At 43.5% G+C, this 24,670-nt stretch overlaps 1 protein-coding gene across 13 annotated transcripts in view; it reads left to right on the top strand.

Moving 5' to 3' along the window:
* TCF4 (transcription factor 4) overlaps positions 1-24,670 on the top strand; it is a 1,236,777-nt gene that overhangs the window by 314,899 nt on the left and 897,208 nt on the right. The window lies entirely within an intron of this gene.

Below are 24,670 nucleotides of genomic sequence, written 5' to 3'. Positions count from 1 at the left end.
ATTCCCCAGTTATGGTAAGCTAAGCAACCATAACTCGCGCCACCACCGTGCACTGCTAAGAATAACACCCATGACATCAAAGATGACCTCACAAATATGATTGATTGACATCACATGTGCATTTCATTTTCATTGGAAGTCCCTACAAGGGGTTGTGAATGTAATGTTGGCAAAAAAGTGTCAGGGGTCATCTGGAGATGTGTGATGAACTACATACTTGATTAATGTATTACTCCAAAGAACATTCCATTGCAGTGTTGTTTCTAGAACAGGAACCTACTCATACAGAAACATAGGCATTGGCTGCAGCATACACCATAGAACTGTAATATTTCTAATTTTCGCATGTTTTATAGTAAAACCGTGAATGCTTCTATATCACACTTTTGCATACTGTGAAACATACTAAGTAGGTAATAATGCATCACTTACTACATGTTTGTACTGCACAAAAAACATTGAGACCACAATGTATACAAATATGGGGCTTATACAGGGAGAGTAAAGTAAGTAAACAAGAGGCAGTATCATGAGCCACTGTGTATAACCAACATGATTATCTTTATGCATAGAAATGATTTCTGTGTTTCAGGCCAGCTTCTTCCCCTATGTATGTGCATCATAGGATGTGATTGAATTCTAAGGAAAGTACTGTAAGAACATGCGAAAATAGCAGTCTACAAATGTAATACCTTTTTGAATTTTAAGTTTTTGATTGCCCGTGAATAAACTCAACTAGCCTAGATATGTCAGTGAAGCAGAAGGGGCTAGACGTGTGATGTAATCAGTGATGTCATCAATCATATTTGTGATTTCATCTTTGATGTGATGGGTGTTATTCTTAGCAATGCACCGTGGTGGCGCGAGGTATGGTTGCTTAGCTTACCATAACTGGTGAATTTCAGGTTTTTCTTGGTTTTACTTGTAACCATAATGTCCCTTTTACAAAGCTTTTTCACTGGTTTTGGTTTTCAGTAGCGCAACTTAACCATAACGTCTCCTTAAAGTTTTTTCAGTGAATTTCATAGGTTTTTATGAGTCCAACCTAACCATAACGTCTACAAACATCTGACTTCATTGCGGACCTTCAGGACAGTGCCACATGACCATATGCTGGCGCATGGCATGATGACGTGTCCGAGAACACTTCCGCACTTCAGGATAAGATCTGTGCTTCGCAGACTGTTTGGAACTGCATTTTGTACTGATCTAGGAACTTTCAACTTCAAAATTTCCCTTGCACTGCTCCAACACCTATGCCTACTCATCCATTAACAATCTATTACACAGTACATACTTTTAGCAAAACTGCTATTTATCTTAAAATGGAATCAGCTAATGCCATCCCTCCTCCCCAATAGTCACCACCACTGCTGTAATCAAGGAGCATGGGAAACACTGCCCCCTACCTTAGAAGTAACACACGTGCAACATTTTCCCCTGTCCACCTGACCCTCCATATTAGTGTTTGGTGCATGTTCCCTCATTTCCCTCATTTCCCTCCCCACGTTTCGTTCTAAGCTCTCCTGCCAAAAAAAAAAAAAAAAGCATCCAAAAACAATAAAAGAAATGTTCCTTTAGGAACCACCTTTCACAGTTAAAACATAGAACTAAAAAAAAAAACTTGGACTCCATCTACTTTATATTTCTCAGTAAAGTACATAGACTCAATAAGATTTTGCAACATTTCCATTTGCATTTTGTATTATGCTAATGGCAATATTGTGGCGTTTATCCTCTGTTACAGGGATGGAACGGTGGATACCGGCCTGGCAGCCCAAGCTAAGCAAGGGTGGATAATGAGGTCTCTGGACCGTTATCCCCCCCATTCCAGCCCCTGTAATGGGGGGATGAAGGCCATTAGCACCCTAGGTTCCCAAAGAGGGAACCCAGGGTACTAAAAAAAAAAAGGATGTTCCTTCCTACACCGGGACGCCTCTGGCATCACGGTGTAGGAAGGGAAATCCTTTTCCAACATGGCCACCATGGAAAGGGAAGTTAGGATTCCATACAGGGCCCCTCTTTGCTTTCCATGGCAGCCTGCAGAAGGCAAAAAGAGAACTCTGACCATATTACCACAAGCACATTTTTCTTCCTTTTCAAATCTATCCTAATTTCGAATACATTTATCAAAAAGCAAGTCCCAGGTGGACATGGCCACTTTAACACCATGTTTTGTCCCTTGTGGTCATAGCTAGTAGCCAGATTGTCTGGATCATGACCTTATTCCATGACCCGGACAATCCTGTGCCTGCCCATGGCCACAGGCTACACCTCAGTCACCAAAGGTATATCACTATTTTTTGTACCTACATTATGACACTTGTCAAAAAATAAAACACGGGTACATTTGCAAAACCATGCTTTCAGGTCCTTCTCAATGCTCCTTACACAAGTTTGCTGGAAATCCACCCATGTTTTATTTTTTCAAAAGTGTCAAATGATGCGCATACAATGGCACCACATTTATAAGCCTTTACAATATTTTGGGACCCCCCCCTCTAATTCTGCTACCTCTTGACAAAATCCCACCAAACTTCGCAAAAACCTTTGTATCTATTTGTATTATCAGTTTGCCAAATTAAGTGTAGATTCATCAAATGGCATCTCATAAGCCTTTACATTATTTTGGGACCCCCCTCTAATTTTACCCCCTCTTGACAGAATCCCACCAAACTTTGCAAACACATTCAGGATCAGGTCAGAAATATAATTGCAAAATTACATGCAGTTCCATTAAGTGGTGCCAAATTATAAGCCATCAAAGAACTGCTTTTCACCAAACCAGTAATGCACATGTGTTGTCATGATGCCTACCCCCAGGCATCCGGACCAAGCCCATTAGCCCCGGGAGCAGGCATCTAGACATTTAGTAAAACCTCAGCAGCCCCGGCTAGGGGCTATCTGGGTTCAGTCCTGGCGCCTTAGGCGCCAGGCTCATAGTCATTACTTACCTCAGGCAGACCATGCTGCAAATGCCTCCAATCCAACATGAAGGCTGAAAGAGATTATTTTACTACAGGGACTATTTTGTACGCGGGTGTGGTTCTTGGGACGTTTTACCTGGGACTACTTTGAGGCTATTTAAACCACGCCCGACCAGCAACACACGCTTCGTGTTATTCTGCATCCAGCAGCGTAACGCTCACCGTGCCTGCAAGTCAGCTTCCAGACCTCTGCCACGCCCGTCCTGAATCCGGAGCTCCTAGAGAGGAAGGAAAGTAGAGGCAAGGTTAGAAAACGAACTTTATTTCAGTTTCTCAACTGATTCCGGAACCATCACGTCTCAGCACCTGGAAAGGACATTCTTTCTACATGCGTCGCATCGCCAGCTGCAGCACCGCGCCATACTCACCAGTCCTCACAGCACCTTTTGATCCGGCGCTGCCTCCATCATTTCTTCGCCGGGCTCCGGCATCTGGGGACAAAAGAAATAACCAGGTGAGCCGAGAGATCCAACAAATACAATCTCACTTACCACCATAGACTTACCTGATTTACCACCGGGGGCATTATTCTTTAACTCTTCACATCTTCAAACGCTGCATCTGAAAATGGAGAGAAAACAACACGTTAAATACATGCATCATTTACCGGACAGCATCGGGTAATACAGACTCTTACCTGAACGCCATCTTCCGCCACGAGACCATCTTTTCTCGAACTCCACTGCAAGATAAAGGAATGGGACAAGAGTGAACATCGGACATATTGAACTCTATGAACTCTATACTTACTGGTCTTTGCCACGAACCTCGGAGTCAACTCTCGTCCGGAACTCCGCAACGCCTTTTAACCAGTGAAGCAACTGGTGTCTACGCACCCCTGCAATCCACGCAGGATGGAGAGCTCATCTTTCAAGAATATAAGGTGAGAGTACTGGAAGGGGATTTCTGAGGTGATTAGTGGGGAGAGCAGGGAGGTGCCATCACTAGAATCCACGGGTGGCTAAATTCCTCTCTCCACTTGCAGGAGAATCCTTCTACGGGTCAAGCTGACGTGATTAGGAGGGCCAGTCCAGTCTGTCATCTCTGCACTACGCATCACGTTGGTGGAGGCCACAGCAGTCCGGGTCCGACCGACGCCCCTGTGGGAGCCAGGTGAGCGTAACGGAACGCGAAGCCAATCTACAAACACCCACCCGGGCGCCATGGAAACCTCACAAACCGACCAACTAGCCCAATTGTTAGGGTAACTTAGGGCTGAAGTGCACTCCGCGCGCCAGGAAACTAATGCCCTCAGGAGGGAACTGATCATGTCAAAATAGCGCACTGATCTTGCTAGACAACTGCTGCAAAACCAACCTGGGCAAAGACCGCTACCTGGCCTCGGGGGGGGGGGGGGGTAGGGGGGGGGCCAAAGGGGGCAGATTGGAGGGGGTTATTCCAACTCCTGTTTCGAGCAATCCTGTGCACGTGGTCCTACCAGGGAGCATTCCTTTAGCTCCACCCGAACATTTTGCTGGGGACCCGAAAAGGTTTGCCATGTTCATGAACCAATGCCGCTTGCACTTTTTATGCAGACCTGGAGCTTTCCCAAACGATCAAGCTAAAGTAGCCTTTGTACTATCATACCTTAGTGGTAGCGCAGCGGATTGGTCAATTCCACTAGTCAACCAGGAGGACCCTCTTCTTCAGGATTTTCAGGGTTTTCAATTGAGCATGGAAAAACTATTTGCCAGACATTCACAAGGACAGGCCTTGAATAACGAACTTTTATCCCTACGACAAGGTAATCAGGATCTGCTAACCTATATCGCAACCTTCAATAGGTTAGTGGTGGAAACCGGGTGGCCAGAAGAAAAACGAGTCACCTTATTTCATCGTGGACTTCGGGGTGAACTCAAACATGTTTTGGCCCAAGTTGTGAACCCACCTCAGGATTGCACAGAATATATAAACTTAGAGGTCCAGTTAGACCACCGACTTCAGAATAGAAAGGCTGATCGAGCTAAGTTCGAGAATCGGGTATTGGTTAAACCTAATGTTAACCCCAAAGGAATAGATGCATCAGAACCTATGCAGATCGGGGAGGGTTAAGGGACCTCTAACTCAAAAGGAAAGAGAAAGTAGACGGCAGATGCAAATGTGTCTTTACTGTACTGTGGGGCCTCAGGACATTTTCTACGGGAATGCCCTATAAAACCATCAAAGAAAGTAGTTGGAGTTGCTGTTAAAAATCAAACTGAGCCTGACTCGGAAAACGACCACGCCCGACAAGCGTAGAGGTCCGCTTGCCGAGCTTGAAGAAAAACACTCAGACCTCGCACCTAATCATACCAATGGTCCTTATTGATCCAAGGCAGCTATCACGTATACACGCAGTAAGGGCATACATCGATTGCGGGGCCATAGGAAACTATGGACCACAAATTTGCTTCTAGGATGAATCTACCTCTCTGCAAAAAGACCACTTCGGATGTCATCAGCACAGTCGACGGAACTGAAATTGCTTCTGGGCCTGTAACTCATTCCTCTACAGAGATGACTTTGCTGGGTCAAGATGGGAATCGAGAGACTATTGTGTTTGATTTAATCAAAGCCCCGCAGTTCCAAATAATACTGGGGATACCTTGGTTGGAAACACATAATCCTTGTATTGATTGGCCAGAGAAGAGAATAACCTTCCCGGATAGTGCGCACACCTGTTACCCGGAAAAAACCTTGAACACAGGCCTGGCCACAGTCACTAATCCAGTCGTGCAGTTACCTCAGGAATACCTAGAATTCCAGGACGTTTTCCAAAAAGAACAGGCAAACACCTTACTGTCTCACAGATCATACGATTGTCAAATCGACATCATACCCGGTGCGCAACCTCCATGCAGTAGGATCTACGCCATTGCGGAACCCGAAAACGTACACCTACGACAATACTTGGATCAATACCTCGCTAACGGCTTCATTCGTCCATCCAAGTCCCCTGCATCCTCAGCTTTATTCTTTGTACCTAAAAAGGAAGGTGACCTCAGAACGTGTATAGACTACCGCGCACTAAATCCGATTACGGTGAAGAACCGATACCCATTGCCTCTGATCCCCGAATTACTAGACCAAGTAAAGGATGCTTGCATCTACACTAAATTAGATCTCCGAGGGGCATATCATCTGGTACATGTAAAAAAGGGGGACGAATGGAAGACTGCCTTTCGTAACAAGTACGGATTATTCGAATATCCGGTGATGCCCTTCAGGTTGTGCAATGCACCAGCAGCCTTCCAGTATTTTATGAACAATGTTCTTCGTGAACTCATTGACGTCTGTGTTGTGGTATACATCGACATTCTAGTATACTCCTCCTCGGAATCAGACCATGTTAAGCACGTTCGTGCAGTCCTCGAGAAACTAGGTCGGCACAAGTTATATGCAAAATTCCTTGGATTTATCCTGACTCCAAAAGGAGTCCGAATGGACTCTCGAAAGGTGGATGCAATTCTCAAATGGCCATCACCCAGTTCAGTTAAAGGGGTACAAAGCATGCTTGGATTTGCTAATTTCTACCGCAGATTTATTCCTGACTTCTCACATGTTGTACACCCCATCACAGCACTTTTGCGAAAAAACAAACGCTTCTTGTGGACCGAGGAGTCTGAAAAGGCCTTCCAAGAGCTGAAATTGAAAATTAACGTTGGAACCTGTCTTGAAGCATCCACGCCCCGAGCTTTCATATGTAGTCGAAACCGATGCATCCAGTTTAGCCATGGGAGCTGTCCTGTCCAGAAGGATCCTGAACCCGGTCAACTTCATCCAGTAGCATTTTGGTCCAGGAAGTTTTCAGCCCCCGAGTTAAACTATGCGGTTACCGATAAAGAGTTGTTAGCCATCAAAGCCGCCTTCAAGGCTTGGCGGCATTATCTTCTCGGTGCAAGGCACACCATTACTGTAATCACCGATCACAGGAACCTGCAGTATTTAAAGACAGCCAAGGCCCAATCATCGGGTCAACTTCGATGGGCATTATTCCTTGCCGAATTCGATTTCGTGATCACTCATCGACCAGGATGCAAGAATGGTAAGGCAGATGCCTTGTCCCGAATAGGGATGGGAGAAGCATATTCGAACCCAGAACCGGTGCCTATAATTCCAGAACAAAGAATTCTTGGTATAACTACTCCACAGACTTTAGAAGATATTCATTTAAAAATCCAACAACTTTTCGATTCAGCAGCCCTGCAAGATTGGGTGAAAAAGTGCCAATATTATTCAGTCATCAATGACTTGGCTTACTATCAAGGGCGTCTATTTCTACCACTCAAGGAACTACAAGAACTAGTCATCTCCAATTACCATGATGCTCTGATGGAAGGACACCCAGGTATTGCAAAGACTGAAGCTAAAATTAAGACCATTCTGGTGGCCCACCTGGTGAAAAGACGTAAAATCATGTGTGCTGTCTTGTGGTATCTACGCCCAAAACAAAAGTCGAAAGAAAAAACCAGCCGGTCTTTTACAACCTTTGGATATTCCACCCGCACCCTGGCACACTTTGTCTTCAAACTTTATTACAGATCTACCTCCGTGTAATGGGTTTAACACCATTCTGGTTATAGTTGATCTTTTTTCCAAGATGGCCCACTTCATTCCTTTAAAGGGATTACCTTCCGCTTCAATTTTGGCCAAAGAATTTCTTGAAAACATAGTTCGAATACATGGATTTCCTTCCGTATTGGTCTCTGACCGAGGTAGTCAATTCATTTTGCTATTTTGGAAGAAATGTTGCCAATTGGCGCATATCGACGTGAGGTTATCAACCAGTCACTATCCCCAGACCGATGGTCAAACGAAGAGGACCAACCAGACTCTTGAACAATACCTACGTTGCATGCTACACCAGACCGAAAACAATTGGAAGGAAATGTTATGGATTTCTGAATACGCATACAATAACTCAGTACATTCAGGAACCGGACAAAGCTCCTTTTATACCATGTGTGGACATCATCCTCGAACCTCAGAACTCGATTCGCCCCAGCACTTGTAAATGCCGGCAGTGACCCATCTGCTCTCTATTACACAGGCCTTTAAGGGGGCAACTGAACATTTGAAACAAGCAAAAGAGAAATACAAGAAAAATGCTGATCAACATAGAAGTGACACTCCCCAATACCAGATTGGAGATCAAGTTTGGCAACGAAACACATACCTCTAAGAGGAACTCGAACTTTTAATCCTAGATATTTGGGACCTTACACCATTAAGGCCATTATCAACCCGGTGGCCGTCAAATTAGAACTACCCCCTAATATGCGGATCCATCCTGTCTTTCATGTTTCACTTCTAAAACCAGTTCAACCCGGAACAAGATTAACCAAACCACCGAACCCCATCCTGATAGATGGAGAACCTGAATTCGAGTTAAAAAATATCCTGGACTCTAAGATGGTTAAATCAAAACTTTTTTTATTTAATCAAGTGGAAAGGTTACGGACCACAAGAAAGGTAATGGGAGCCCAGTGATCACGTTCATGCACCTCGGTTGGTGAAAAGATTCCATCGGAACGTCCCAAACAAACCAAGGCCCAGGGGAAGAAAAACTTTAGAAGGGGCCTTGGGGGGGGGGGGTTAGGGGAGTTTGTGGGGGGGTGGCTGCTGTCATGATGCCTACCCCCAGGCATCCGGACTAAGCCCATCAGCCCTGGGAGTAGGCATCTAGACATTTAGTAAAACTTCAGCAGCCCCGGCTAGGGGCTATCTGGGTTCAGTCCTGGCGCCTAAGGTGCCAGGCTCATAGTCATTACTTACCTCAGGCAGACCATGCTGCAAATGACTCCAATTCAACATGAAGCCTGAAAAGGACTATTTTACTACAGGGGCTATTTTTTACTCGGGTGTGGTTCTAGGGACTTCTTACCTGGGACTACTTTTGAGGCTATTTAAACCACGCCCGGCCAGCAACACATGCTTCGCGTTATTCTGCATCCAGCAGTGTAACGCTCACCGTGCCTGCAAGTCAGCTTCCAGCCCTCTGCCACGCCCGTCCTGAATCCGGAGCTCCTAGAGAGGAAGGAAAGTAGAGGCAAGGTTAGAAAACAAACTTTATTCCAGTTTCTCACCTGATTCCGGAACTATCACGTCTCGGCACCTGGAAAGGACATTCTTTCTACATGCGTCGCAATGCCAGCTGCAGCGCTGCGCCATACTCACCAGTCCTCACAGCACCTTTCGATCCGGCGCTGCCTCCATCATTTCTTCGCCGGGCTCCGGCATCTGGGGACAAAAGAAATAACCAGGTGAGCCGAGAGAGCCAACAAATACAATCTCTCTTACCACCATAGACTTACCTGATTTACCACCGGAGGCATTATTCTTTAACTCTTCACATCTTCAAACGCTGCATCTGAAAACGGAGAGAAAACAACACGTTAAATACATGCATCATTTACCGGACAGCATTGGGTAATAGACTCTTATCTGAACGCCATCTTCCGCCACAAGACCATCTTTTCTCGAACTCCACTGCAAGATAAGAAAGGAATGGGACAAGAGTGAACATTGGACATATTGAACTCCATGAACTCTATACTTACTGGTCTTCGCCAGGAACCTCAGAGTCCACTCTCGTCCGGAGCTCCCCAACGTCTTTTAAGCAGTGAAGTAACTGGTGTCTACGCACCCCTGCAATCCACGCAGGATGGAGAGCTCATCTTTCAAGAATATAAGGTGAGAGTACTGGAAGGGGATTACGGAGGCGATTAGTGGGGAGAGCAGGGAGGTGCCATCACTAGAATCCATGGGTGGCTAAATACCTCTCTCCACTTGCAGGAGAATCCTTCTACGGGTCAAGCTGACGTGATTAGGAGGGCCAGTCCAGTCTGTCATCTCTGAGCTACGCATCACGTTGGTGGAGGCCGCAGCAGTCCGGGTCCGACCGACGCCCCTGTGGGAGCCAAGGTGAGCGTAACAGGTGTCCGCAAACTTTCACAGGACTGTCCGCAAACATCCGGACTGTTCGCCGACTTTCGGGGCAAAAAACACCTGTTTCTTTTTTTGCTTCTTGCAGCCATATTCCATCCCATCCTCATCACCCCTCACCTCCCCAGAGATTATTTGATAAGTTTGAAAAATGCAATTTTGTGTTTTTTAATATGTTTTTACTGCGATGAACGCAAATCCAAGATGGTGGGCGTTTCCAAATATCTGATGCACCTCACGCTTCACGCCAACCAATCACCGAACACGTTGTGTGTCCGCGGACATGTCGCAAGTCTATTAGCCAATCGGTGTCCTGTCCGCGGAGCGAACAGGGAAGTGCGTCCGCGGAGCGGACATAGATATTACTAATTTTTTTGCCTTAAGTTTTGGTCATTTAAAGAAAAACTACTGGATGGATTTACACCACATTAACAAAAGCACGCCTTCGGGACCAAGCCGCCGCTCCTGCCGCAAATTTAGTGAAAATCCGTCCAGCGGTTTGGGCTGTAGGCATGAGCAAAGTTTTTTTCTCATTATGTCTATGGGGAAAAAAATACATTTTGGGCCCCCCTCCCTGGACCAAACCTCACCAAACCTTGCAATAAAATTCAGAGTGGGCCATATACTTTTTTAGCAAATTTTTGTGAGGTTTGGTACAGGGTGAGCAAAGTTATAAGCTGCCCAAAAAGTACTCTTCCTATGGGTTTAGCAACTTAACCATAACTACATGGCCGCTACTGCAGGTATAATTGTTACTAGAATATACAAGAATATACATTCAATTAGTAGTTCAGTTTGTAGTCTGGACGTTTTGTTAGTGAATTCTTAACACTGTGTACTTCCATTTCTAACACATTTTAATGTATTTAGTTTTGGTGAATCATACCAAGAAATCAGCAGATATTAATTTGAAATTAAACAAATTCTATTTTGGAATTTAGTAGGATTCGCTATGTGATGAATTCAAAAACATATTCTTGTCAGGCATCTTAAAACAATACACCAGCCTTAAGGATATCTGGGTTACCCTACACTATTGACCATTATATTCACTGCAAAGGGGAGGATTTTATTTTTGATTCACCAAAACTAAATATATCAAAATGTGTTAGAAATGGAAGTACATGGCATCAAGAATTCATTAACTAAATTTCCAGACTACAAACTGAACTACTAATAGAATTTACTGGTGGAAAGGGACCCCAAATTATCATATATTTCCATGGTGAATATTTTACAGGCACCATTTAATTGAATCGAAAACATGCTTTTGATTACACCAGACTACCTCCAAGGTTAATGGATTGAAGGTCGTGAACTCAGATCTATGTGGGTGATGTCGTAGGATTAAAGTGAATGTAGTCTTACATGAATTTGAGATGATATTCTGGAACCAATTCAACTGATAGGTCTTGAAGTGTAAATGTGAGAAAAGACCAGAAGCTTGTGATTAAGAATGGCTATCTCGGTGGGAGAAACCTCACTAATGTAAAGGGTTTAAACAAAGGTTGTTGAGCGGTAGCTCCTGACATCCTTAGACATAGTAATAATGAATGCTAAGAACTGATTAGGCAAACTAAAATAATGATTCAGAGATGATATTTATTAATAATGTTAAAGTATTCAGAGATGATTGAAACCATTTGCAACATCGTTGTAACGTGTTTATATTATTCATAAACACATGAAAATAAAAAATCTTTAGATAAAGAAACCTGTGGATAAGTTAATCAACCTTTGTATGGGTGTTGCCACTTTTTTATTTTAGATTAATGAACTGTCTGAGATGGGCTTGATAGAGTGCTGGAGGTGAGGGTTTACTTTTGAGGGCCAGGTAATGCATGCCATGGGAGTAAATAAGCCATACTACAAAGCAGCCGATAGAAAATACATGTCCTTTTACATATGCCATGATGGTCTGTTGTAGGTATTGTAACCCAGGGGGTTGCATCATGATTTTCACACATCTGTAAGTCTGGATGTGAAGTCTGATTTATCGCTTCCTGATAGAAAGAGAACAATTAATTGTGTAGGTACACCAGATGGGAGCTGAGTTATGAGATCGACAAACCTGAAGACCGCTCTTTGACTTATGATTTTTCGATGAAGCAATGCGAAATATTGTATTAAGAGTAGTGGTCAGACAAAATGAAATGGAGAACTGCCAAAAGCATAATTTGTGAGGTTCCCAGTGGAGTATTGCGTGCCATTCTGGTGTCCACATAGACATGTAGAATTTGACGGATGTGAATTTGCCAGATATTCAAAATTTTATTTTCTATTGTTGTTTCAAGCACCTGTAACAGCTTTGCCATATAATATATATGTATATATATATATATATCTATCAAAGCTGTTATATTTAATCCACAAAGTGCACAGATTGTCACATAGAAGCCTTCTCCAATGTAGTGATTGATGACTTAAAAGACGAAGAACAACTCCTCAGAGGCAACCAAAAAGCAGTCTATCTAAACAAACAACAAATGTGCTAGCAAATATGGTAAAACTGGACAAATACATAATAAAGCCAGCAGACCAGGGTTGCAACATAGTCATAATGAACAAATGTGACTACATTGACTAAGCCTATACACATCTAAACAATGTGAGTTGCTATGAAAGAATAAGCCGCAATCCCATCAAACAATTGGAAAGAGAAGTATGGACCTTCGTGACCAAGTGGCAACAGGCAGATATCCTAGAAGAAAAAATGGTGAAATTTCTATTTACTAAGAACTCTGTCATTCCTACTATTTATTTCCTCCCTAAAGTTCATAAGAATCCCCTCAAACCACCAGGGAGACACATTGTGACCCTGTGCGGGTCCTTATTGGAAAATATGTCCACATTTGTGGATGAGGTCCTTTGCATTTTTGTATCTACATTACCCTCATATGTGAGGGACACCACCTATTTTCTTTTTTTTTTTTATTAAAAATTCACAAACTTCCATGGAAACCCACTTATTTGTTGGCAACCATGGACTTGGTGTCCTTATACAAGTCTATCAAGCACAGTGATGGGATATTTGCCTGTCAAAACACTCTAAATACTCGATCTCTAAATCATCTACAACACTCGCAGATGATCCTCAAAATTATCAAAATGTGCCTGGAAAACAACTTTCAACTTCATTTTCAATAATGAAACCTTTCTCCAAACCCGGGGAACTGCGATGGGCACAATCTTTGCGCCATCATTCGCGAACCTGATGATGATTCATTTGGAGAAAACCACAGTGTGGGCCTAAGATAATGAAAAATATACTGAAAAATTGATTTATTCATTATTTGGGATGGCAGAGCCGAGCTGTGGTGCGAGTTTATTAAACTACTTAACATCAACAATCTCAATCTTAAGTTTACTGAACACCATAGCCGACAATCAATTGTGTTCCTGGACGTGCAAGTTAAGATAGTGGCACAAAAAATTGAGTCTGAATTATACAGAAAAGTCACAGGTGCCAATATTCCGCTGCATGAAAGTAGTCACATCCTAAAACTTTACTATAGAGCATCCCACATGGTGAATTTATTCGCATCAGATGGAATTGTAGCAACATTGTGGATTTTGATACAGCCAGCAAAGTAACTGCCCAAAATTTCTTACAACAGCAGTACCCAAAGAAGATTATTGAAGGGGCATATCTGAAGGTCCGAGAAATGTAAAGACAAAAAATGTTAACATCAAAGACGGACCTACGAAAGGAAGAACAAAATACCACCAGACTCATTTTGACATTTGGAAGCCATTCCCAAGTTATCAAACGGGTAATAAACAGATATTGGAAAGTACTGAAAGCTGACAGATATAGGTAGCTTACTAAATGACCATTCTGACATCACTTTTCGAAAGCGCACCTATATCAAAGATCTAGTGCTGAACAGCTATTTGACTGTGGAAAAGAATTATGCACGTACAAATTGGCTTTCCACAGTAGGAGGAGGTTTCTCAAAGTATATCAGAAGTAACATTTGTAAATGCGCAAAAAACTGTCAGTTACATTCATCCAATTTTGAAACATCTGGTCCACATAAAAAGCAGACTTGCATGTGAATCTGAGTTGGTGGTTTATCTTTTGATATGCCCCTGTCTCAATTGGTACGTTGGAAGTACCAAATGCAAGCTAAAGGTACGTATCCTACAACACATTAGAGCCATATATTTCATAACGGAGACCCGGCCAGTCTAACATTCTTTGGTATACCACAAGGTCATCGTTGGTCCTAGGGGAGGAGACAATGAGAGTGCACTCCGGCAAGGAGAGACAACATTAATTCTTGACTTTGAGAGCAAGACCCCTGTTGGCCATAATGTTGTTGAAGAACTAGATACTTTCTTGGGGACATAATCACCCTATCATATTATATATAGTGAATTAAGAAAGATTATCATCAACTCCAAGGACCTTGCATTGCAATCCTCGATGCATGGTTGTTTTTTAAGGTTTTATTTTTCTTTTGGTCCATGTACTTTTATTCCCTTCACTTTTTTTACTGTGACTTAAAACATTATTCTATCTCCGATTCATATCTATTGTAAATTTGTATATATGGTTGGATAAGCTTGATGGAAGTAACACTAACGGTATGATATCTAAGTAGCTGAATTATTATACTTTCATAGTTATGAATGTTATTCATATAGAAATTAAATATCCATCTTATTCTAGAGTCAGAAGTGCTTGGATATTAATCCCCTGTTGCACTTTGCACATGGCACTTTATATTATGTTCTTATTTGGTCATGTGAGGTATATTTACCATAGGAATGCTTTATGCACTTTGTATTATGCTTTTTCAAGGTTATATGCGGCTTTTCTATCATAGGAATGCACAATGTACTTTATAATTTGCAATTGTTGCTTCAGGAATGTGAAATCTATATATAATGTGAGATGTTTTTTAAAGACCTTTTATTGTTTTGAAACACTAAGTGATAGTATTGAAGCACTGTGCTCTGATTTAGTGATTCTAATATACATATACAACATTCCAGCCATAATATTGAAGCGTGTTTATGTATGTTTGTGTGTGTATATATATATTATTTTAGATTGTTGAGGCACTATGCACTTTGACAGCCACATATAGCCTAGGAATTCTTTCGAATGCACTATGCACTTTAACTTTGAAGAACATTAATTTTTGTTTAATTGTAGAAATGTGGAACATCGATATCATATTGTATAGTGATAGTGAATGTGTCAATTGTGTACGAAGTTCATAGCCAAATATCATGGTTTTAATTATAAGTTATTTTTATGTATGCGTACATTTCATGAGAAACACCAAAAATTGTGTTTTGCTTTAAAATAATCTTCCTTTGTTTCCAAAAATCATGGTGGCGTATATAAATATATGGTATTTCCATATACATACCTATAAACAACTGAATAGGTTCAGATTATATGCAATTTCATGTTTTGTTAATCATATTTGTAAGCCCAAACAAACATGGCCACTAAATATGGTGTGTGTTGTGTAAGTCACCTTTACTATATTTATCACCTGGGTGTCTTTTTAAAATGATCTTCCTCATGAGGAGGAGTTACTGTGAACAAGCCACTAGGTTGTGGAGAAACGCATCAGGCTGCCGTCTGGCAATAACTTGACTGGGATATTTTAATTTCTTTTTTTTAAACTGAAAACTATAAAATAAAGGTTAACTTTGTACAACCGTGCAGTTTTTCTGCTTATTTTTGTCCGCAATGAGGTGTTTGGAACTGATATGTGAGGAGTGCTGCTCGATGGAACGTTAGATATATATATATATATATATATATATATATATATATATATATATATATATATATATATATATATATGCTCTCCAAAAATGGAATCCGGTCGACCTCCTAGAGGTATTGCAAGGATGCATCACCACTGGCTAGAATAGGCCAAGCTGAATGCTTAATCTGTGGAAGATGCTGGAGCATGCCAGGAAAGAACAAAATAAGGTTAAAATATAAAGGGTTGTGTCAAAATTAAGCGCCTAAAATATAGAACAATATATTTGCAAATAACCCCAAAATCATAACCATTTCAGAAAGGGGTTTGTCAAGTTACATAAGTGTTGGGAGAATCCCCAGGGTTGTTTTAACGAGGTCCGTATGGTAAAGCAAAGATACAGATGAGGAATTTCTAATGACTATCAATGATGCTGAAAATGTATGATGGGCTATAATACTGGTAGGTTTTGGCAATTAATAAAGCCACAAGGGAGGGATCGGTTTTTGCGAAACCACGCTATATCGGAGGCAGTTTGGGTAAAGCATTTTACTGATCTGTGTAAAGCCTGGGTTTAAACAGGACACTGTGTTTTGCTGCACTCCTGCTGGAAAGGGGGGGGCTCTGTCTTGGAATCTCAACGACATTGCTCACTTCATAATTGAGCAAGAAATCGAATGCTCCCAGGACTGAGGGCCTTTCCAATTTGACCTTCAAATCAAATGTGGTTTCATGGTGTCCATTGTCTGTATTGAGAGTATTTTGCTTAAAAGGGAGTTCCCTGAAACTTGGTCTGCGGCACTCATAGTCCTGATATTTAAAGGTGTGGACAGGTCATCGCCATTGTTCTATAGACCTATATCATTGCTGGATCTATCCAATAACATTTTTGCTTGAATTATTTTAAAAGAATTACAAACTTCGGCAAATAACGCTGGTTGGCAGGACCCATTGCAGACCGGTTTCAGGAAGGGTATTGGCATCTCCCTGAACATTTTCGCTTTGGCACTGCTTAATGGCTCAAGGGAAGCCAATATATCTGGCTTTTCTGGATATTAGCAATATCTTTTACCATGTTAATAGGGCATTTTTTTTGGAAGAGTCTATATGATAAGTGATGTCTGCTCCCAATGATGGGGATTTTGGAGGCTCTCTTTTTGGGCACAAAGATTAAATTGAGACTAGATGCCCACGGATCCTATACGTGCTGGATAGAAACAAATAGGGGTTTGTGCCAGGGCTGTGCCCTGGCGCCGTTCCTTTTGTTTCTATATTAAGGGGATAATAGTTTGTTGAACCTCAGTAAGGACCAACCCCCTCCACCCCACAGGTTAGGGGAGGTAAAAGTACAGCACCTAATGTACAGCAGATGACATTGTCATCTGCAACATGATTCCAATAGGCCTACATGGAGTTCTCCATGCAGTGGAGGATTTCTAGGGCAATTTGGACCTCTCAATAAACACAGAAAAATCGTAAGTATTGGTGTTGAATCAGGGAAGGGCTAAATGGGCAGGTCCAAATGGAAAAGGTGTTGCTTGGAGGTGGTTAATAAATACAAGTATGTGTGGTCTTTCGTATATGATAATAAGGAAGGATTAGACCGGGCAATGGACCTCAAGGCAAAGTTTATGGCAGAGACAAGTCATCTGCTACAGTTTGATAAAAAATGTGCCAGATTTTAAAACCATCAGGAATTACAACTGTTTAAGCAGCAAATTGTCCCAAAACTGATTTTTGGGGCGCAAACCAGGGATGACGTAATCTCCCGTTCAAAACTAGAGGCAAAACTATGGAGCAGGGTCCTGCGACTCCCGACAGGATACTGTGTGAATTAAGGCAGCTCTCTATTTACATTTTAATTGACTGGGATAAGTTGCACACTTTAAGTATTTTGTCCCCTCCAGCTGCTTCTATTTGAGTCTTAATGAGGCTTAGCACAAAGGTTCCTGTTAGGTTTTGGTGGAATGGGGGGCAGATTGTGGGCAATTGCTGGCAAAAATAGTCTGCAACAAAGTACCTTATTGTGACTCCACATAGAGTCAAGCAGAAAGTTTTTAGACATGTGTGGATTTGTTTGAGAGAGGAGTTGATGATCTATCTGTGTTTTGGTGATCATTTTGTGTGGGCGATTAAGAACTTCCACATCGTTGCTCCATATTTGAGGAAGCACCCGCCAAGGTTTTTTAGGATGCAAGTGCTGAGACTAAAGCTAAATCTATTGCCAACTAAGGATGTTCTGTGCAGGCGGACAAAGGTAGCCATGGAACAGAGACTTTGTCGGCATTGTGCCCAAGAGGTAGAGTTTAAAACATCTATGTGTGCAATGTCCAGCTTTTTGCGTCCTAAGGGGCCACATTATTCAATTGACCAATAGAACAATGGAGGAGGACTTGTGTGTTTTGAATTTTAAACACGAATGAACTTTCCTTGTCGGCAGTTTTATGGGAGTTTTAAAGGTTATTTTAGGATATGTAGGGTTTTAAATGCAAGAGTTTTAACCATGGATTTTAAGAATTTTAGTTATGTTGGGAAATTCTGTGGAAAATAATGTGTGTAAGCTTTTATGCATTTGTCGAATTTGTATTTGTGAGAATATGTGAAAAGTTCAAATTTGTACTGAACCACACAAGTGTTCATAAGTCAAAATCATTTGGATAAGGTAGATGGGTGGATCTTTCAGCATGTAGGGGCAAAATCGTGATTCAATGCAGGCGACCTACGTAGGAGTGTTCAGTCAATCAGCAATTTTTCCTTCAGACTTAGTCTTTCATTAATGGAGCAGACATCGGTACAAGGGGATACTGCATACAGAACTTTAAGTTGGCTAACAAAGCGAAATCGGTCTGTTGTGATGTTCAGGTAGGAGTGAATGATGTTTTCCTGAAGCACCTAGCGTCTGTGTTGGCCTCCATTATAATACTGCTGAGTTGTAGCTTGGATTTGGAGGCGTCAGGTTTTGTTCAGACAGGTAAAGCCACCGGGTTTCCTCTAAATAAATTAACATGAGAATAAAATGTGACCTAGGTGAGAGGAGTCTTTATCTCTGGGGCCAGAGGCCAGGAAAGGGAGGTAAAAGTAAATGATGGCACTAACTAAATGGCACAGGAAGCAACACTATCCATTGGCCAATGCAATGTACTGCAAAGTATAATGTGTACAAGCAAAGAGTCACAGGAAACTGACCACACACGGTGCATCACAGCGCAAATCAAACCGTGCAACTAACTTACCCTATAGGAAATGCTCATAAACTGAATGAGAAACAAAACAGTCAAAGCCCTCCTATCTTTTCCATTGGGCCACCTTAAAGTCCATTTGTCAGGGGAAAGAGCAGTGTCCAACGCAGCCGAGATGAGTGGGTGAGCAGGATTGGGCCGGACAAGAGGAATCTGAACCTCCAGGTACATACAGCCGCAGCCTCAAGCATCATCATCATCAAAATACAAAAGCTCTAGGTGCACCCACAGCATGCAAAGCATACTTGCCATAGATGTTACCCTCCCGGGCCCACAGGGCAAGGACTACCTCAGTGGGCAAATGCCACCTGATCTCACATGCCCCTACAATGGGAGCCACAGCCCTCAGCAAAACACTTTTTCCTCACCCACCCCCACTAGTCCACTCACAAGCCCAAACCAAAGATGTCTCCGCAGCTGTTGCCCCCTGCATCATTCACAGGTTCTATGTCATCACAGCTAAGTGCACTTCATGTCGCTCCATCTTCCCATATGATCCCACCAATCTCTGTGCATCCTCCACCATCTGCCCTACTCTTAAATCCCATCCCATTTCCTCCATACTGCATGGACGTCCCTTCCAAGGGATGGGAGACAGGACCTTTTTCACCAGAGAAAACCTTCTTCCCCTTTAAATTTAGAGGCACGTGGGGGTGTGGCCCTGGGAGGATGCGCTGCCATAACTGCGCCCTCCGGCGCCACACCCCAGTACCCTTTTCCACGTCGACGTGAATGGGTCGAATTCGCCAGTGCTCATGGGTCTGGCTTCGGCCATGTAATTCCATGCACAGATACTTATTCTCTTCTGTCTTTTTTGTCTTTTTAACATTCAGGTACTGGGTCCTCTGGCGTCACGCTCATCCCTGGCGCTTGTCGACTTCTACAGGGTTCAGAAGGTGTCCTTCCTGTGAGTGACTCTTTCCGACTAAAGACCCCCACGCCTTCTGCCTACGGTGCCTTGGCCCAGACTATGGCTGGCAAGCTTGTACCGCGTGCAACGCGCTTTCCTCAAGGTCTCTGAAGAACAGACTAGCCAGGTGGCGGGAGCTCTTCCAGAGATCGCCTCCAAAGGACCTAAAGCACTTGGTCTATCTCGATCCAGACCTAAGGTAGGGCCAGTCTTTTCCAGTGCTCCACGCAAGGAAGACTCCTTCCCAAGAACTTGCCCACGCGGGAGGGGCCACCCAGGTCCTTGTACCAGCACAAGTACCGAGGCTGAATCCGTTACCGGCCAACAGGCCGAGGGGTCAGTAGATCTCCTGGTCACAGTGCTGAGGGAGCGGAAGGTTCTTTTACTGGGTTTTCACCTGAGGGGCTATGCCCTAGTACCGGCAACATGTCCGAGGGGGCGCCTATACACAGTTCTACCAGCCGCTCCGCCAAGGGCGAAATGACTATCGGGCCTCGGCCTGAGGAGCAGGGTAGGCCCCATGATCCACACTCAAGAGTCCTGGACGGGGCCTGGCCCAGTGAGCCGAGCAACATGACGCAGGCATGTGGAAGGCAGCTCAACAAAATTGCTGCTGTGCCAGAAAATCCAGCCAACGCTACTGTAGGGAAGGCAGCAGTTGGTGGGACTGGTGTCAACCAGGTATGTGGCCTACAGCTTACCCTCCCGTTACGCAAGGCAGGTTCCCGCTGAAACCATATGGGCAGGGCATGCAACGGCTGCAGCAACCGCTCGCTACCCCATGTATTCCTCATCGACCCTCCCATCCAACCCCTCAGTACAGTTTACGTGAATTACACTCTAAATTCTTTTAAGGCTTGGGTCAAGAGAGGCATGCCATTAATTACAATACACGTGCTACAATATCCGAAAAAACAGAACTGAAGCCAACGGGCGCGCTCGAGGTTCTTATACAGTGGATGACGTCGGTGCTCGACGGATGCCACCGAGGGACATTGACGCTGCAACCTCGAGTGGCGCGCCCTCTGGTGGAGAGAACATTTTTTTCCGAAACAGCAAGCTGAAGGTAAGGATATATCTAAGATGAGGAATACGTGGGAGGAACATCCAATCGAAAGAACGTTACAGTTGGTAAGTAACTTGTTCTTCCCATGCAAACAACATTTGGCTGCTGCCGCATTCGCAGTAGAAAAGGCTTCATCAATAACTATGTGATGTACAACAACGCTTTATGTTGAACATGCCCTCTTCGCGATACTACCTAAACCAAGGAGCACACTAAAAACACAAAGAGCAACAGGGTATGAACTAATATCAAGACCAGAATTAATCATAGTGAGATATAAGAATGTCAACCCAGCACAATTCTTAGCAGATATTCCCCAACCAGAAGAATGGGCTCATTATTGCACACAAAACATTGAGTTCTTTACTGAAACGCGTAAGGTAGAGGAGGATGCACTTGAGGGGGGTGGGAGGTGCTGTACATTGACGGGTCCTCCACAATCGACCAGACTGACTGGGTTAGGAGAACTGGCCCAGCAGTGTTCAGGCTGAAGGAAGATGGGACAAGTGAAGTAGTATCCGTTTATCCCCCCCCCCCCCTCATTACTCAGCACAAGCTGTAGAATTAGTGGCATTAAATTTGGCATTACAAAATAGTGTGGGGAAAAGAGTAACAATTTATTCAGATAGTGCTTATGTCATCTCCACATTACATTCAGGGTTGGCAAGGTGGCTCAGAAGGGGATTCAGAAGGTCAGATGGGACCCCAGTGCAGCATGCCCTGCTACTGAATCGCGATCTGAACGACACCTGGCCTAGTAGGATCGTTGTCTGTCCTCCCTTTGTTCCCCCTCTTTGCCTCATTGCGCCTTGAAACACTTGTGTATAGCCGCGTTATAAATGCCATGTCATAACATACCCAGAGAAAGTAGCACTAGTGAAGTGCCTTTAAGTTAGGGGATGACATCATTAACCCTCTCCCCAAAACCAAGATATTGGGTGTTACACTTGATCTATCTCTTAATATGAAAGCGCATGTGTCTTCTGTAGTATCCTCAGCAGTGTACTATGTAAAACTGTTGTCCCATTTGAGGCCGCTTATCTCCCAAAAAAGTGCCGAAACTATCGCCAGGGCAATAATAGGGCCCAAGTTAGACTAGTGTTGCAGTCTTCTGCTGGGATCCAGTAAGGGGGTCATACAGAGATTGCAGGTGGTCCAGAACTGGGATGTGAGAGTGGTTGTTGGCCTCTCTAGACGGGAGCAGATTACAGAAGCCATACGAGGTCTTCATTGGCTGCCAGTGGAATCCAGAATTACATTCCGAACGTTAATAATTACTTTTAAGTGTCGGTTGTTGCTGATGCCTCCGTACCTTCAATGTTATATTAAAGATAGTCATTAGGAGATCCTTAAGGTCGGATTCAAAAAACTTCCTGAAGCAACCTAGAGCCAGGACATCTAAGGCCGTACATGGGGCCTTTGCATTTAAGGCGCCAAGTTTATAGAACAATCTGCCAGATTATCTGCGTAATCTTGGTTGCCTTGTTAAATTCAAGAAGGCACTTAAAACCTTCCTTTTTTGACTCTTAACGCCAGTACCACCCATATCGTCTCTGGTATTTCTAGGGCACTATGAGACTTTTATTCTGTTCTTCTTTTTGTGTTGTCCGCGCCTTCATGCCTGAGGGTCTATAGTGCGCTATATAAATGCCTTGTAATGTAATGAAGTGCCAAGCGCGCACAAATGCAGACAATCCCATATCAAGAGGAAATTAAGCAGCAGATTAGCGGGCAAAACATACATCATATTTCGGAGAATTATGGGGCTTGAAGGAGGAGCAAAAGCAAAGGGGGGGTGAGACAGATGTTATTGAAGGACGGATACACCCACTTACTGGAGATACAGATAATGGAATTCCAGGCAGCTGCACCAAGGGATGAGAAGGAACTTTGGGTGAAGAAGGTGCTCAATGTCCCCTACTGATGCCCTATGGCGACAAAACACAGCGAAATTGGTCATGCCACTTGCACTACTAAAGAAAAGCATTGCAACAACTGCACTAACCCGCGCATACCAGGAGTGAGGTAATTGCAGCACGCATTGGAGAATCATGGTTCTGCAACGACCTAAACGGCCATGTAGCAAACTTTATTCGCAATTGCTTGACATGTCAGCAGTTTACTGCTGGCCATACACTGAGAATACCAGGAACTATACCCTGACCCATAGGCCCGTTCCTACACCTCCAAGTTGACTACATGGACTTGATCCACGTATGTCAAGGATACCGCTACATGATTGTGGTGCTCTGCCCCTTCTCCAGGTGGGTAGAGGAGATGCCCTCAGAGCAGCAAAATTCCTAATCGGAGAAGTATTCCCAAGATGGGGAGTTTGTGAGGTCCTGTGGTCTGACAACATACCTCACTTAGCCAATGAACTGTTTCAACATATTACTACCCTGCTAGGAATAAAACACAAATTTGCCTGTGCATACCACCCATAAGCAAACAGGGTGTGTGAACGCCTCGATGGTCTCCTGAAAGAGTGTATTGGAAAAATTCAGCAGAGCACAAATAAGAACTGGCTTAATTGTGTACCTCTTGCCTTGTTCAAATTACGAAATAAGACCGGGTCCGGCCACCTTTTAACGCCCTATGAGGCGGGGTGGGTACGCAGAATGCTCCTCCCGTTAGCTCCACCCAAGAGGGTTCTGAGGGATTGCCAAAACACAGCAAAGTTGTTGGGACAAGAACTATACGATTATGTAACTTCACTGGTTTCCAGCATTTCTTTCATCCCTCACAGATACAACAGATAAAGGGAAAACCAGAAGACAACACACCAGAGGACAGCAGCAACGCGGACACACAGAAAGAAGCACCTAGTTGAGTAAGTGACTGGGTTCTCCTATGAAGTTTTGTCAGATGTTGAAGCGCACCACGCTTCACCGGCCCCACCTTGTGGAAGCTATGACTGACAGGAAAGCAAAACTACAGGGCAAGTCAGTTTCGAATCACTTGCATGATATAATATATAAACCATCGGCCCCACCCCAACGCACGGCTGTAGGAGTCGACAAGACCAACGTTGCATTAACCAATGACCAGCAAGACAACACAAATACCCCATACCCTGATGACCCAAAGACAACTGGGCATGCTATGCTCGGACTTTCTCAAGTAACTGAGCCTCCCACGGCCATACTGGTACAGATTAACCAGTGACGAACCCTGCCCCATCCCTAGGACATTCAGTAACCTAAGTAGAAGTAGCCCTTACCCATATTCCCATATCATTCTTCCTCCCATAACGTGGAATATACAGAGACAGAATATGGTAGTAACATGTTTTAACTTGCCTTTCCGCAAGTACAGTTTGTACTACAGACTGAGTAACACTGTCTTAACACTTGTCTTTTCTCTCACATGCAGGGTTCTGCGATTGTTGATGTACAACTGTTAAAAGGTGTAGGTTTTAGGGAATAACTGTGATGTTGCCTCCTATTGAGCACCCCGAAGCACTCCCCAATCAATTTGTCCATGCTATAAGAGGACCCAAGCATTTTAGGCTCTGATCACCACAAATGTATTACTATGCATTTCTTGAATACTTAGTACAAACATGCCCACAACTTGAGCAGAGTGCGTACCCGGTCTTACCCACTCTCCGACATCACTCCATACAGAGAATTTGGGAACAGATGTTTGCAAATGCAAGTTGGCCGCCACCATCTGATCCATTGTTCGGATCCTTGTTGCTACGTTACTTAGCAACTATCCCTCGTGTGCCTTTATATTCAATCGGGCATCACCAGAGGCGGAAGCAAGCCTCCATCAACAAAGGCCTCATAACTAAGGCTGATCCCTGTCTA

The sequence above is a fragment of the Ambystoma mexicanum genome, chromosome 6p (assembly GCF_040938575.1).
Source record: "Ambystoma mexicanum isolate Mex_15411 chromosome 6p, UKY_AmexF1_1, whole genome shotgun sequence".
Taxonomy (NCBI): domain Eukaryota; kingdom Metazoa; phylum Chordata; class Amphibia; order Caudata; family Ambystomatidae; genus Ambystoma; species Ambystoma mexicanum.
Note: the sequence above shows the minus strand (reverse complement) of the source record. Positions and strands in the feature narration are given on the sequence as shown.